Source organism: Anabrus simplex, chromosome 3, assembly GCF_040414725.1.
Source record: "Anabrus simplex isolate iqAnaSimp1 chromosome 3, ASM4041472v1, whole genome shotgun sequence".
In the NCBI taxonomy this organism is placed as follows: domain Eukaryota; kingdom Metazoa; phylum Arthropoda; class Insecta; order Orthoptera; family Tettigoniidae; genus Anabrus; species Anabrus simplex.
Genome location: NC_090267.1, coordinates 246,328,543 through 246,342,878, shown reverse-complemented (window position 1 = coordinate 246,342,878; position 14,336 = coordinate 246,328,543). Strand labels below are relative to the sequence as shown.

The following is a 14,336-nucleotide window of genomic DNA, read 5'->3' as shown; positions in this document are numbered from 1 at the left end:
CTTGCCCGAAATTAATGCCATCTCCGCACAGCACCTGGAGCCGTTAAGAGCGGGAGTTAAAGGATTTTACTGTTCGTAACTCGCTAGCAAATAGGTAGGTTGGTTAGCTACATATCACTACATTCAAGTTCGCACTTATTTCTATAATTGACTAAGTAAAAACTTTCGCAGGATTATTTTCAAAAATAATACCACAGCACACTTACAGAGAACGAAATTTTTCTCCTGGTTAAACAAAGGACGCTTTTATAAACTAGTTTACAAAGCCCCATACTAAAACTCTTACGACGTAATTCTATCACTGTCATTGTCTCCAAATTCTTTGAAACTCTGCTGTTATACGATACCATGACTTCGAAGCCGGATTTATTTTTATTTTCGCCTTCGCAGGTGAGTTATGAACGAAAAGGCGGTGGAAAACTTGTGTTGGAATATGACAATCCAACGTACTGTAGCCAGCAATAAACGGATTCACTGTCGCTAGGCTATGTACTTACGATAGGCAATACAAGTTACGGAACCGTATTCAGTCCGTAATATCCGGAAGTGTATGTATTGAGTGCGATGCCCAGCCAAATCTACGGCAAGCAGAGACCTGAAACTTTTGTCATAGGTGGGCACGATATTTCATCAATCCAGAATGACTGTGTCAAAGACCAATTCTTGCTCCAAGAAATGAAGCTTTCAGCGTCATCAACAAGCAAACTATACAAAAATTACCCGTGTTCTACAAATTTACAAGTCTATCGACACGACATGTTGACAGCTTGATCTGTATTACTACACGACACAGCTTTCGAACAACTTGGAGTCACCTGGAGTTACCCTCGAACATCTTGGAGCGGACAATTGTGGCACCGATTACCTTTTTTTACAAAAAGAAACAGGTTCTACAGGACCTTGAGACGAACCCTAATACAAGCTCCAGGCAAGAGGCCCGCCAACATGGTGCAAGCCAGACTATGATTATGTGTATCCTGAATGACAACCGCTATTATCCCTATTACCTGCAACTAGTGCAAGGATTATCAGCAGCGGATTTCCCTCTACGGGAAGGATTTTGTCGATGGTTTTTGCACCAGGCCATCACAGTTTTGGGATATCTGTCGTCAGTCCTCTTTATCGATGAAGCAACCTTTACCAGAAATGGCATCATCAATCTGCATAATCTTCATCTGTGGGCTACAGAAAATCTCCCGAGGAACAGATTGCTTGAGAATGTACCTTTGGCAATAAGACAGGTTATGTGGTTTCTGCATGATGAAGCACCACCCCAATTCTGCATTACAGTTCGTCAACACCTAAACATCATCTTTCCCAGGAGCTGGATAGAACGCGGAGGCCCTCTTGCATGGCCTCCTAGATCACCGGACTTAAACCCCCTGGATGTTTATCTCTGGGGACATGTGAAAGGCGTTGTGTATGCTGAACCAGTTCCTGATGTGCAGACCCTTCAACAGCTTGTTCACGTTGCCTGCGACGCTATTCGGCGAGAGGCCGGAACGTGCGAAAGAGTGAAGCAATCCATGATACGACGTCTGAACGCGTGCATTGCAACCCATGGAGACCACTTTGAAGATCTGCTGTGATATGGATGCAGTTCTGCTATGTACTATGTTCCGAGACTATTTGTTTCCGATGCACGCACACCGTCCATTTCCGGACACATGCTCGTAGGACATTTTTTCCTCCATTTTCAGTCAGGAATCAGTCCCTGCAGTTTGTCGGTTTTATTAAAGTTCACCCTGTATTAAGCATGTTATTTAAAATAAAATTACTCACCGGTATTTCATGCAATTTATATTAAAACTATGTGTTAATGAAAATATTTATTTTGCTTTTAAATAAATTATTTAAAAACGTCTACCTTTTGAATGAATAAATGCGGCGTAGCCGTGGGTACATGCTAATAGTATAGTAAATAGATCCCTTCGTATTCTCCATGCAAGTACTAATGTTTTCCAGGTTGCTTGACTTCACGTATCATTCAAAGTTAGAAGCCGATTAACTATAGACTATGTTAGGCCCCTTAAAAGAAAAAATGATCATTACTCAAAGTGCTCCTTGAACTATGTTCCATTGGTGGTGGTTTTTGCGTTTGTTCATAATTTTGTTTGGTTATAATGTGTACATAAATTACACATGATAGAATATTACACCTTTCAGTCCTCACTCTGCACGCCTGTGTGATGTAAATTAACCAAGTGCTTCAAATCTCCATTTGTAACTAGCTCTGTGACCTGCTATGTTTCTACGCGGTTTTTCTTTAAATAGTTACAGAATGCGTCTCCTCCTGCTGCTCTTACTGTCATTGAGCAAATACATTATTATCGTAAGTAAACTACCCTCCTTCATTCCCTTCGCATACTTACACTACTGAAGCCTGTTCATACACACATACTAATCCATTGAGTTTACCCCTATTCTATCCCATACTTATTAATTTAGCATTCTTTCACTTAATGTTCCCACCTGTTTATAGGCCTACTATTTCCTACCGAGCTCGATAGCTGCAGTCGCTTAACTGCGGCCAGTATCCAGTATTCGGGAGATAGAATGTTCGAACCCCGCTTTCGGCAGCCCTGAAAATGGTTTTCCGTGGTTTCCCATTTTCACACCAGGCAAATGCTGGGGCTGTACCTTAAGGCCATGGCCGCTTCCTTCCCACTCCTAGCCCTTTCCTGTCCCATCGTCGCCGTAAGACCTATCTGTGTCGGTGCGACGTAAAACTACTAGCAAAACAAAAGTACTATTTCCTAAAATTATAAAATACGTTCACCACTGTCTCTTTTCTTTTCAGGTAAGTTCTAACTATGCAGTTCTCGTCTTTGGGAGGCACTCACCGCTACAGGGACATCTTTGTTTCTTGGTAAGAAGTTTCATTGTATAAATCTACTCGGTGAACTAAATTATTGAATAGTTTAATTCTGATAACGTATAGTTAATAGAAATGTATGTATGTGATCAGAATGAGGAGTATTATTTTGTATTGACGAAATGTCTTCGTTAGCCCACTGAAAAAAGAAAATGGCTTTTAGTGCCGGGAGATCCCAGGACGGGTTCGGCTCGCCAGGTGCAGGTCTTTTGATTTGACTCCCGTAGGCGATCTGCGCGTCGTGATGAGGATGGAATGATGATAAAGACAACACATACACCCAGCCCCCGTGCCAGGCAAATTAACCAATTATGGTTAAAATTCCCTACCCTCCCGGGAATCGAACCCGGGACCCCTGTGACCAAAGGCCAGCACGCTAACCATTTAGCCATGGATCCGGATATGATAAACAAGTGGCTTCACTTGAAATAAATTTCCTCTACTTCATTAACTGCATATCCCATTTGTGCGCTATTTTTGCTAGTGGCAGATACTTCTTTCCCGACCACAGATTCCTATTCTGCTTAGGTTATTTGTTAATTCACCAGGCTGTAGGCTGGTTTGATCATAAGAAAACAACGTAGGTAATGTAGCTATCGTGAAACTCCAACATCCAAGACGGTTGTCTACTGAAATAATGAGGTATGAGGAAGTTTCTCCTTGATGATACAGAAGGTGTAACTGTAGTACTATTGATCCTATGGCTGTCAGAAAAGCCACGCAATTTGTCGTTGCGTTGACAACGTGACACTTCAATACCTGCAGACCAGGATGTCATATAGCAGTTGTATCGGAAGACAGTCCCGTAATGGTTCGTATGTATGGTTTATCTGTTTATTAGTATTATTATTTAACATGATCCATTATCTTCGTAATAAACATCTATCCTTAATATTTTTTTAAACTCATTATTGATGTTGAATGGAAACGCCCATCCAAAGGTCACCCAGCAAGTTCTGGTTCCTCTGCTATGTGATAGAGTGAAACAGAACGTCAAAATTGATATGCAGGTAGCCTAAATGGCGTCGATCACCGCTACTACATGAAGTATTCCCGGAGACATCCGACCCCATACTTTTCTGAGCAATTTCATTTGACATTGGACTAAATACCCACCATTTCTCTTCATGTAGCATCCTGTCACCGTTAGATAGAATAGTTTCACCCTCATAAATAATTTCATTAAGGCGGTTAGGAGCGCGCAGCTGTGAGGACGCATCCACTGTCGGCAGCCCTGAAGATGGTTTACTGTGGTTTCCCATTTTCACACCAGAGGCAAATGCTGGGGCTGTACCTTAATTAAGGCCACGGCCGCTTCCTTCCCATTCCTACGCCTTTTCTGTCCCATCGTCGCCATAAGACCTATCTGTGTCGGTGCGACGTAAAGCGACTAGCAAATAAAAATCGTGTAACTGAGTACATGTTTTTGTGAATGAAAATATACTCTGCTTTCGGCGACTGATCTTGATGCTTTCAAAGGAGTATTAGTCTCGGTCGTTTGGTATTAATTGTGTTCTGTTGAGATTTGGTATTGTAGCAGAATATAATTCCTCATTTAATAAAGCTGAATGGACATTAGTTCAGGTCGTCAATTTGCCTCCTCCTCATGCTCGGCAATTAGTTAACATCGCAGGCAGCAGCCAGAACTAATTCCCGAAGCGGCTTTTTTCCTTAACCTACTGTGAAAAGAATTGTTAAAGTAAACGGACTGAAACCGCCATTAACTTCTAATTACAATTTTATGGATCTAGGAATGCTCTCAATGAGGTATTTAGATGTAGATACTCTGTTCTATGACAGACTATTATATCGGTTTTTCTTAATGGTAATATGATGGAGCAGATAGTGAACTGTTCTTTCATTGGAGTTACAACCCTGGATAAGGTTAGTTACCTTTCATTTCTGGTTGTTTTTGCTGTGATTCCTTTTAAGGGATTGGTATATCTTAATCAACGGTCCCTTACTTCTCTCTCAATCTGGCTCTCTATTAATATGTAAAAGACCGGATGAGTTGGCCGTGCGGTTAGGGGCGCGCAGCTGTGAGCTTGCATACGGGAGATAGTGGGTTCGAATCCGACTGTCGGCAGCCCTGAAAATGGTTTTCCATGGTTTCCCATTTTCACACCAGGTAAATGCTTGGGCTATGCCTTAATTAAGGCCACGGCCGCTTCCTTCTCAGTCCTTGCTGCTGTGAGCTCGCATCCACTGTCGGCAGCCCTGAAGATGGTTTTCCGTGGTTTCCCATTTTCACACCAGAGGCAAATGCTGGGGCTGTACCTTAATTAAGACCACGGCCGCTTCCTTCCCATTCCTACGCCTTTCCTGCCCCATTGTCGCCATGAGACCTATCTGTGTCGGTGCGACCTAAAGCCAATAGCAAAAATATGTATAATATATATAATCATACCTTTTCAATTTCTGTAAAGCATTTGACTTTCGCTCTCACCTGATACATCTGGTTGTGTCCCATTGGGAGATGGAGTGGCAGGCCATTCCACTTCCCAATAAGCTGAGAGCGATAAAAGGAACAACGAAGGTATGGAGGACTTCCCTTCGGGCTTCGCGGAGGGAAGCCGTAGTATTGTCGTATTCGGATCGGTCATGGTATCCTGACTCACTCGCATCTTTTGAAAGAAGAACCCCCTCCGGTGTGTACCTGCGGCGACCATCTTACCGTGGTACACATCCTTACGGAGTGTATGGACCTGGTCGATCTTCGCTGCAGTCTTAACCTCCCAAGTTCCATCTCCCTTATCTTGCGAGATGACGAGCAGTCAGCAGACCTTGTCATCCGCTTTACGAGGGATAGTGGTTTGTTTTATCGTGTCTAATCATGTCCTTTGTCCTAGTGTGTTTTTGTCAATTGCGCTTTTATCCCATTGACTTCATTTTAGTTTGTGTTGCGTATTTTAATGTGTTATTTTAACGTCTAATGTAAATTATGTATGTATATATATATATATATATATATATATATATATATATATGTGTGTGTGTGTGTGTGCACTACCAGGCAATACCTTATTCCTTATTTTTCCTGTATTTTCTCTTATCTTATTAGAAAATAAGGCGTTGCGAATTAGATCCACTGACTGTTTTAATCTCATACTCATTTTCTCATCACCATTTTTTTAACTCTTGTCAGTGGATACATTTTAAAATTTTAAATATCACATATCATGTCGTCCATCTCCTTTCATTGGGGGCCGATGACCTTCGATGTTAGGCCCCTAGAAACAACAAGCATCATCATCAAGCATTTGACTCTGTTAACTATGAGTTTTCCTTTCTAAGCTGAAGTCAATATTGGCTTAGTGTAGAGTACTCTTGAATCATATCTCTGTCATAGATTACAAGAGCTAACTTTCTTTAATAACAGATCCTCTTTCTGGGAATCCGTAAATCCCCGGGTTTTACAAGGATGCGTTCTTTGGTCCATTATTATTTTCTATTGATATTATCAGTGAAGACTTTAAAAGTAGTTTTCACATAAATATTGATGACACACTACCACCTTAGTTTTACTTAAGCACCTTTTTGTAAAAATTACTTGAAATAAAACACCCCCGTTGAAACGCAGCGTTTCATGTAAACCATTTTATAGTGCATGTGAAAGTTTCCTGTCCGAGGCCGGATATTCCCGATCATTGATTATGGTTCAGTTGTATAAAATGAACATTAGTTCTCACGGGATGAAAAATGCACATGTTCTTTACGTCACGATGCCAGATGTGAACAGATACATACAGTTGCAATGATTTTAGCTCGGAGAGATCAAAATAATTGTTACTACGCATAGAATTCAGAATGAAAGACTCGATTCAACCTTTATAATGTAGGAGAGACTGTTGTACCATGCAGCACTTCTATATTTTTTTTAACAAAATTGGTTAGTACTCATTTTCTTCTATGAATGTTGGCATTCGGTATAGAGTTTGCCTTTATAGATTTTTCATCATATTTTTCTTTTTTTACAGTTCAATTAAGGGTAAAAAGAATTTGTAGCGAGATATAAAGTGTTCCGTGGTGCACCATGATCATTTATCTTGGAAAATACCCTCTTATACCCTAGAACATAAATGGGAAATAGCTATAAATAAATAAACATTTAAATGTTTTAAATTTATTTATCATTAACCATTGTTATAAATATTTCGGAAATATGTAAAATCATATTTCATGTAAGACATAAGGAGAATCATTTTTCAGTTACACTCGGTTAAGGTTCCAATTATCACAAATATAGCTCTTTCATCCCTTTGTCCCAGATACGTGTTTTAATAAATCAGGGTAATTCTCGTTTCCTCGATCTTTTCTGCATTCTAATATTGAGTTTCGTGATGGATTCAGTATTTTTGAGTTTGTTCTTTGGCAAAGGCCAGAGAAAAATGGAACATTCAGCCAAACCTATCTCATTTATGACTGTGGCAGTATGGAAGCTTCTGAGGTATGGGTGGTGCTAAATAATGACTTTCAGAGCATGAGTAATGTGTCCGAAAGTTGCGAAAGATGATATTCTTAGAGGTGATTATGCTTCAATAGACTTCTTGGTTAAGACATGAAAGCAATGGCAAACTACCTCTTTCCTCATAATTCCTTATACACTCAATTATGTCGCCCATCGGATTTTGCGGTCTCCCTATAACTGTAGAGAATATTTCAGACTCTGACCAGCCTTATGGTCGAACGCTTAACAAACGGAAATCTTGGGCTATAACAGAGTTTCGAAACTTTGACAAATGTCCAGTGTGGTTATTGTCGTGTACATTTATGTTTACAAGGTATAATCAATGGCTCATAAAATATAATTACCGCGATGAGTACCTAAAATTGGACCATAACTACTATTTTCAATGGAATCTTTCGTCGTATTCATTCTTCTTCTACCGCTTTTCCCACACCTGTGCGGTGGCGGGGGCGAGCTGCGTCGTACGTTTGTATTTGATCCTGTTTTGATGCACTTCCTGTCGCCAATCTTATATGGAGGGATGTAATCACAATCGCGCGTTTCTGTTGTGGTTGGTATTGTGGTGTGTTGTCTGAATATGAAGACAAGAGTGTTGGAACAGACAAAAAAATCAAGTCCCCAGGCCGATTAATATCCCCGACCCGACCGGTAATCGAACCCTGGACCCTCTGAACTGAAGGCATCAACGCTGACCATTCAGACAAGGAGTCTGACAAACTTTCTTCTGCTTATCCCGGTTATTTTCTGGGGTCAATGGAGCCACCCACGCTCATTTTGTTTTGGGCGGGCGATTTAAGACCGTATACCCTTCCTGACGCCACGTAATATTTAAGATTAAAATTTCAATCCAGAGTCGACCAGGATTCGAACCTCAGCCTTCAGGGTGGGAAGCAAGCAGACAAGCCATTGAGCTAATCACTAATATCTGTCGGGTACAGTCCAGAGCATGAATTAATGCCGATCTATCTAGTATCCAATAGTGTTAATGTTCTCAGAACCTCCTCCATTATTTTCTGGTCACACCAGCCCCACGATTAGCCAGTTTCTTATTGATTTGAAGTAAATTCCGGCTCACTAACACGAACCTATTAACAAAGGGCATCTCTACTTTAGCAATAGAAAGGGAGATGTAAAGACAGTGAGCCCGAGTGGTTAAAACGATGAGTCCTTCTGGATTTGTATGACAAGAACTGAATTCCTCGCTAAATCCATTGAGAAGGCAGAGGGATATGATTCCGTTTGCAAGTGTAACACCGGTTGTCTCTGAGAACTACGCATGTATACCACTGGTGGTAAATGCTATCATGAATGTGTTAACTCGCACCAGTTACTAACTTCATTGTCATATTCTTGTAACGATTCTTTCTGCTGAAAAACTTAAAAAAATAATCATACATTAACGGAAAGATGACAAAGTAATAAAATGTGCCAAACTGCTCAAATGATGTACTAATGGCGTGAGTCCTCCGGAGAGGTCCTGGTGCCGGTTTTGCGAGTTGATGCCCATGAGCCCTACCTGAAATTAAATTTGTCTCAGATGGCCGAAACTACATTGGTTGGTTCTGGCGAGGAGAATCAGCCAAGTGTAACAATGCTATTCCCCAGAAACTTAGCTCATTGAAAGAGGGATTGAAATCAGCGGACTCAGGTTTCGGCTTGCCCGTAGATACTAGACAGTTTCCGAGAATATGACGGTCCAAGTTTGAGACGTCCATGGCGTGCCTGTTAGCGCGCTGCAGGTTCCAGCGATGCGGTGGTGCAGTGGCTATCAGCACGGCTTAACACTATTGCGCCCCGTGTTCATATCCCTATGATATTTTTTCCATTTATACTCATGTTCATAAAAACCAGAACACCTTGAAAGACTAGAGGTAGGAAGTTCATATTTACAAGACGTGTGCACAATTATCTTCTGAAGAAACGACTAGCATTTGAACCATGTCGGCCCTCAGGTTGAAGGTCCACATCGATATCTCGGCGCACCACCACCGACTGGTAAAATGTGCCTGCGGCTCTCGTTGTCGCTATAAACCGTAGGTAATGGATCAGTGTGACTTGAGCAGACGTGCAGGATGCCTCTAAGACGTATGCGAGAACCGTGTCGTAAAATTTGAAAGAGGGCGAATTATTAACATGAGAGAACTCGATGCATCCATCCGGGAAATTACTGCTCGTGTGCAACGAAGTGTGTGTGCACTGCAACGGGTGTGTGCAGAATGGTTCACAGAAGGCCGTCACGACGATATGGGTCTTGTCGCATCAATCAGACACCCCTCCCTCCCCCCGAGAAGATCGACACCTCATCCGAATGGCATTGCAGGAGAGATCTGCGTCCTCCTCGATTCTGGCTCAACAGTGAAACAGTGTAACACATAGTACACTATTAGGAGTTTGTTACGGTCTGGGTTACCGGCGCGTCGTCCACCTTTCCGCCTACCTTCGACGAAAAAACATAAACATGCTAGGCTGCAGTGGTGTATGGAACGACGTCATTGGGGACAGGAATGACAGCAGATAGTGTTTTCGGACGAATCCACCTTCTGTTTGTTCAAAAATGATGGCCGCATTTTGGTTCGCCGCAGACAGGGGGCCAGGCGGCACATTGACTGCATTCGCAAAAGACATACAGCGCTACCTCAAGACCTTATGGTGTGGGGTGCTATCGTATACAACCACAAATCATATTTGGTGCGTGTCCAGGGCACAGAGCAGTTTGACCTACTTGAATGACATCCTGCGACCCGTAGCCATACCCTTTCTGCACGACACCCCAGACGCCATATTTGAACAGGACAATGCGCGACCACATGTTGCTGCACGAAAACGTGCCTTCTTGTCACATAATGTCAGACTGCTGTTCTGGCCCACCCGATCACCGGACTTGTTGCTAATCGAAAATGTGTCGGGTTTGGTGAAAAAACTGGTGCGGCGCTATGACCCAATGCCAACCACCAAAGATGAACTGTGGATCCAGGTGAACACAGCATGCATGGATATACCCCAGGACGTTATTCGCACCTTACAGGCCTGCGCGTCGATGCTATCACGCATTGAACAAGTTATCAGTGCCCATGGAGGACCCAGTGCCTACTAGGCAACAGGACACATGCTGAGACTAGGCGACTGAAATGTTAATCATTTCTGCAGAACATAATAATGAACATGTCCTGTGAATATGAACGTCTTTCAAGGTGTTCCATTTTTATGAACTTGAATGTATTTACTCTTGTGCATTGACGATTGGTTTTGTTTAATGTATTTTGAAATATCGCTGTCATTATTCCTCTGTGTTCTTTCTGGAAAACTAATTTTAAAACGTCAATAAATGAATAAAACAACGTATTTGAAATTGTTTTTGTAAAAATGGTTAGTTATGCGTCGTTTGTCGTAGACGTATTGCCAACACGTGAAATGTTCAGTAACATTAACGCTGTTTCTTTCCCGAGTGTTATTTACACCCAGAAATATAACTGTGACAAACTTACCTCTGTGCGATGATCGTACTGTGCAAAATTTCTGTTTCGATTGTTTCTACGATTGGCATCATCGAAAGGAATCATGCACCGTATCTGCCTGAAGCGTTAATAACAGAAACCTTACAAAAGATTGTAATCCCTGAAAGAAATACACATATTTAGGCTACATATAACAAAGGCATTATACTTTTTGTGAAAACCAGTTGTAATTTTACAATCAATATAACGCCCTTGTATCCACTAACTTGATAAGAAACATTCCTGTGTAAATCGTCAATGGACATAAGTACGTAAATGAAACATTTAAAAAAAATATTATTAGGATTTGAACACTGGGCGCAAAAGTGTGAAACTGCAGCGATAGACGCTGCGCCACCGCATTGGTTGAACTCGTTATTCGTTGAAAGGTGCAAAAAGCACTTTGGAAACTTCGACCGTCATTTTCGTGCAAAGGGACGAGTGTGTACGGATAGGCCGAAACGTGTGTTCGTTAATTTCGGCCCCTCTTTCAGTGAGCGAAAAAATGAAATGGCGTATGGCTTTTAGTGCCAGGAGTGTCCGAGGACATGTTCGGTTCGCTAGGTGCAGATCTTTTGATTTGACCCCCGTAGGCGACCTGCGCGTCGTGTTGAGGATGAAATGATTATTAATACGACGCATTCACCCAGCCCCCATGCCGGCGAAATTAACCAATGATGGTTAAAATTCCCGACCCTACCGGGAAGCGAACCAGGGACCCCTGTGACCAAAGCACGCTAACCATTTAGCCATGGAGCCTGACCACTGAGCTAAGTATTTGGGAGATCGGGTTGTTACAATTGGCGGGAAAAGAGTCGTGGAACGTAGGAAACATAGTCCATTATCCTCCAGTTGATAGATTACCCTGAAGTAAAATTTTTGGTCGAGCAGCCTGATCAGTAGATGGTTTAGCCGTATCTTTAATACGTTGTCCAGGATGGCTAGTTAACCCTCAATTCAGTACCAGAGTCCCTGGGACTCGCATCAATTTTTTCCATCTTTGAGCATTCCATGTTTTCGCGCAAAAATTTTCCCGCCACTCTATACCTTCCTTCAGTCGAGCGTTCAATGTGTTGCCGAGAGGACGTGCGTAAGCGGCGTCCTCAAGGTGGGTAATCGCGCCCGAATGAGTCCCTGGAACTCAGGGTGGATGTTTGTTATAACTCGTAGTTTTATTCATGACTTTAATTTTGCTTATTTTTGGTTTCAGAATTTCAATATTATTCGCAAACGAGCAGGTCCTTCTTCAGTAAATATCACTGATCATGATTTAGAATCAGTTTGGAATTTATGGCTTCAAAAAGAAGGAAATGAAACACGAAATGAAAGTGAAGATATTTTACCAGTTATACGAACAAAAGTTCAGCGAGGTTTACCTGAAATAAATTCAGATGAGGAAGGTAGTGATTATATTCCTAGTAAACATGACACTCTGAAAGCTCCGAGATGCCATCCGATGAAGGCAACAATGAATCATATGCAAGGGATCAGAACTACTATTACGGTAAAAATCGGTACAAATGATCAAATAGACCTCCTGTTCGAAACGTTCGTACACCTACACATAATCTCTTACGCCTGCCCAGAATCAGACAACCGGCAGCTGGAAATGATTATCTTACTCCCATAGATTAATTTCAAACCATCTTTGTATGTTGCGGTTAGTACTAACGTGGACAAACAAACTCGAGGACATGCGTAGCAAGTATCTAAACGACGCAGCCTTCAGAGATACAAATCAAGTGTAATTTAAAGTTTTCTTGTCACTACTGTTATATACTGTAATTTTTAAATCCAGTAGGGAAAGTGTTATCAACATTTACAACAGATTGTTCAGGCAGAGAATTATTTAAAGCAACCATGTCAAAAACAGATGTATGGCTTTACTATTAGCACTACGGCTTGACCATTTTATTGATCGTGAATCTCGTAAACAATTGGATCCATCCTGCCATATTTCTGAGATTTTAGAAGTGTTTGTGTAAAAGAGTCGACAAAACTATTCACTGGGATTCAGCGCGACTGTCGATTAAATGCTGATTCCATTCAGAGGACGATCGAAATTCAATGGGTTTGTCAAATAAGGATTGAAAATGTAGTATATGGTAGATTCGGAAACTTCTTGCATGTACAATATGTATTTATACACAGAAAGGGGATCTGATGGATCTGGACTAGAGGAAGTGGAATGAAAGAAATCAGTGCCAATCCAGGCTGAGCTAAGTGTATGTAGGCCCATTTTCAATACTAACATCAATGTTACAACCGACAATTTTTACTCGTCAATGGAGCTTTTGGAAGAACTGAAGAAGGGCTTGACAAACAGTTGGAACTCAAAGGAAATACCAAAAGAATTTCTTCCAGACAAGAGTAGAGCCATTGGATATTCTCAGGTTGGTTTTACTAAAGATTGTACATTGGTTAGTTTTGTTCCACGGAATAACCGAACAGTAATATTGTACCCTCCCATGAATCATGATGGCATCAGTTTGATTTTCTGGAATACCTATGATTTCTACAACAGTTCTACAACAGTTTCAACGGAGGCGTTCGTACTGTTGACCAGTAAATCTCGGTTCATTCATGAAATCGCCGGACGGCTGTATTCTTCAGAATTGTAGATTTATCAGCAATAAACGCCGGAGTAATAATTTATGAAAGACAATCAAAATGTACCTAAGCTAACCAGACTGCAATTTTTGAAAGCCGTTGCTGAACATCTCGAAAAGAATAATTTAATGATACGTTTATATAACACCAATTATTTGCCACGTCAGATTCGCTCAATGGTGTCGTCAATCGTCAAATTTGTTTTTCCTGCAGATAGTGAACAGCCAGAAGTAGAGCGAAAGTACTGTAATTATAAGTAATTATAAGTGATTATGTGAAAAGGACAAAGACCATCTATCTTTGGTGCTTGTGTTTGAAACCTGTATACTTGCCTTGCTCGAAGATAATATGCAAATGTTGTTACAGATAAGTAGTTGACCACTTTGCTGGTTCTTGATTTTCATAGGATAACATGCAATATTTTTTTGTGTTGATTAAAGCAATAATAGTTGTCATAAAATATGCTGTTGACATTTGTAGCTTTAGAATTTTCTAAAATATCATGTTTTAGAAAACGGTGTGTAGGAGTGATAGTTTGATATTACAAGAGTACATTAGGGAAATATCTCATTACTTGTAAATATTTCAATATTATTCCATTAGTAAATAAGTGCATTGACAATAAAAATTACTCTCAAGTATATCAAGGAGCATTTGCCTGTTGTGAAGGGCTGCTGACTGTGGAGTTCGAACCCACTATCCTCCGCAAGTAATCTTACAGCTACGTGAACTAAACCATGTGACGAATTCAGACAGTTTTATTCAATCTGCGCCTTTTAATTGGTTACGGTTAGTCTAAAATTGATTTCCCACGTCTTCACTTGTTGATATGTCAAATTCCTATCTCGTGATATATAACCAGCATCCCTTCTTGCATCTTATTCATACA

The 14,336-nt window shown here is 41.1% G+C and overlaps 1 protein-coding gene across 5 annotated transcripts in view; it reads left to right on the top strand.

Annotated features, from left to right (window-relative positions):
• The window catches only part of FucTA (glycoprotein 3-alpha-L-fucosyltransferase A), a 441,455-nt gene that overhangs the window by 238,197 nt on the left and 188,922 nt on the right, over window positions 1-14,336 (top strand). The window contains exon 2 of one of the 5 annotated variants that reach the window (XM_067142952.2): window positions 2,801-2,869. The exons of the other annotated variants lie outside the window; for them this stretch is intronic. The gene's annotated coding sequence lies outside the window, so the exon portion shown is untranslated. The remainder of the gene's footprint in view (window positions 1-2,800; window positions 2,870-14,336) is intronic. 5 annotated transcript variants of the gene reach the window in all.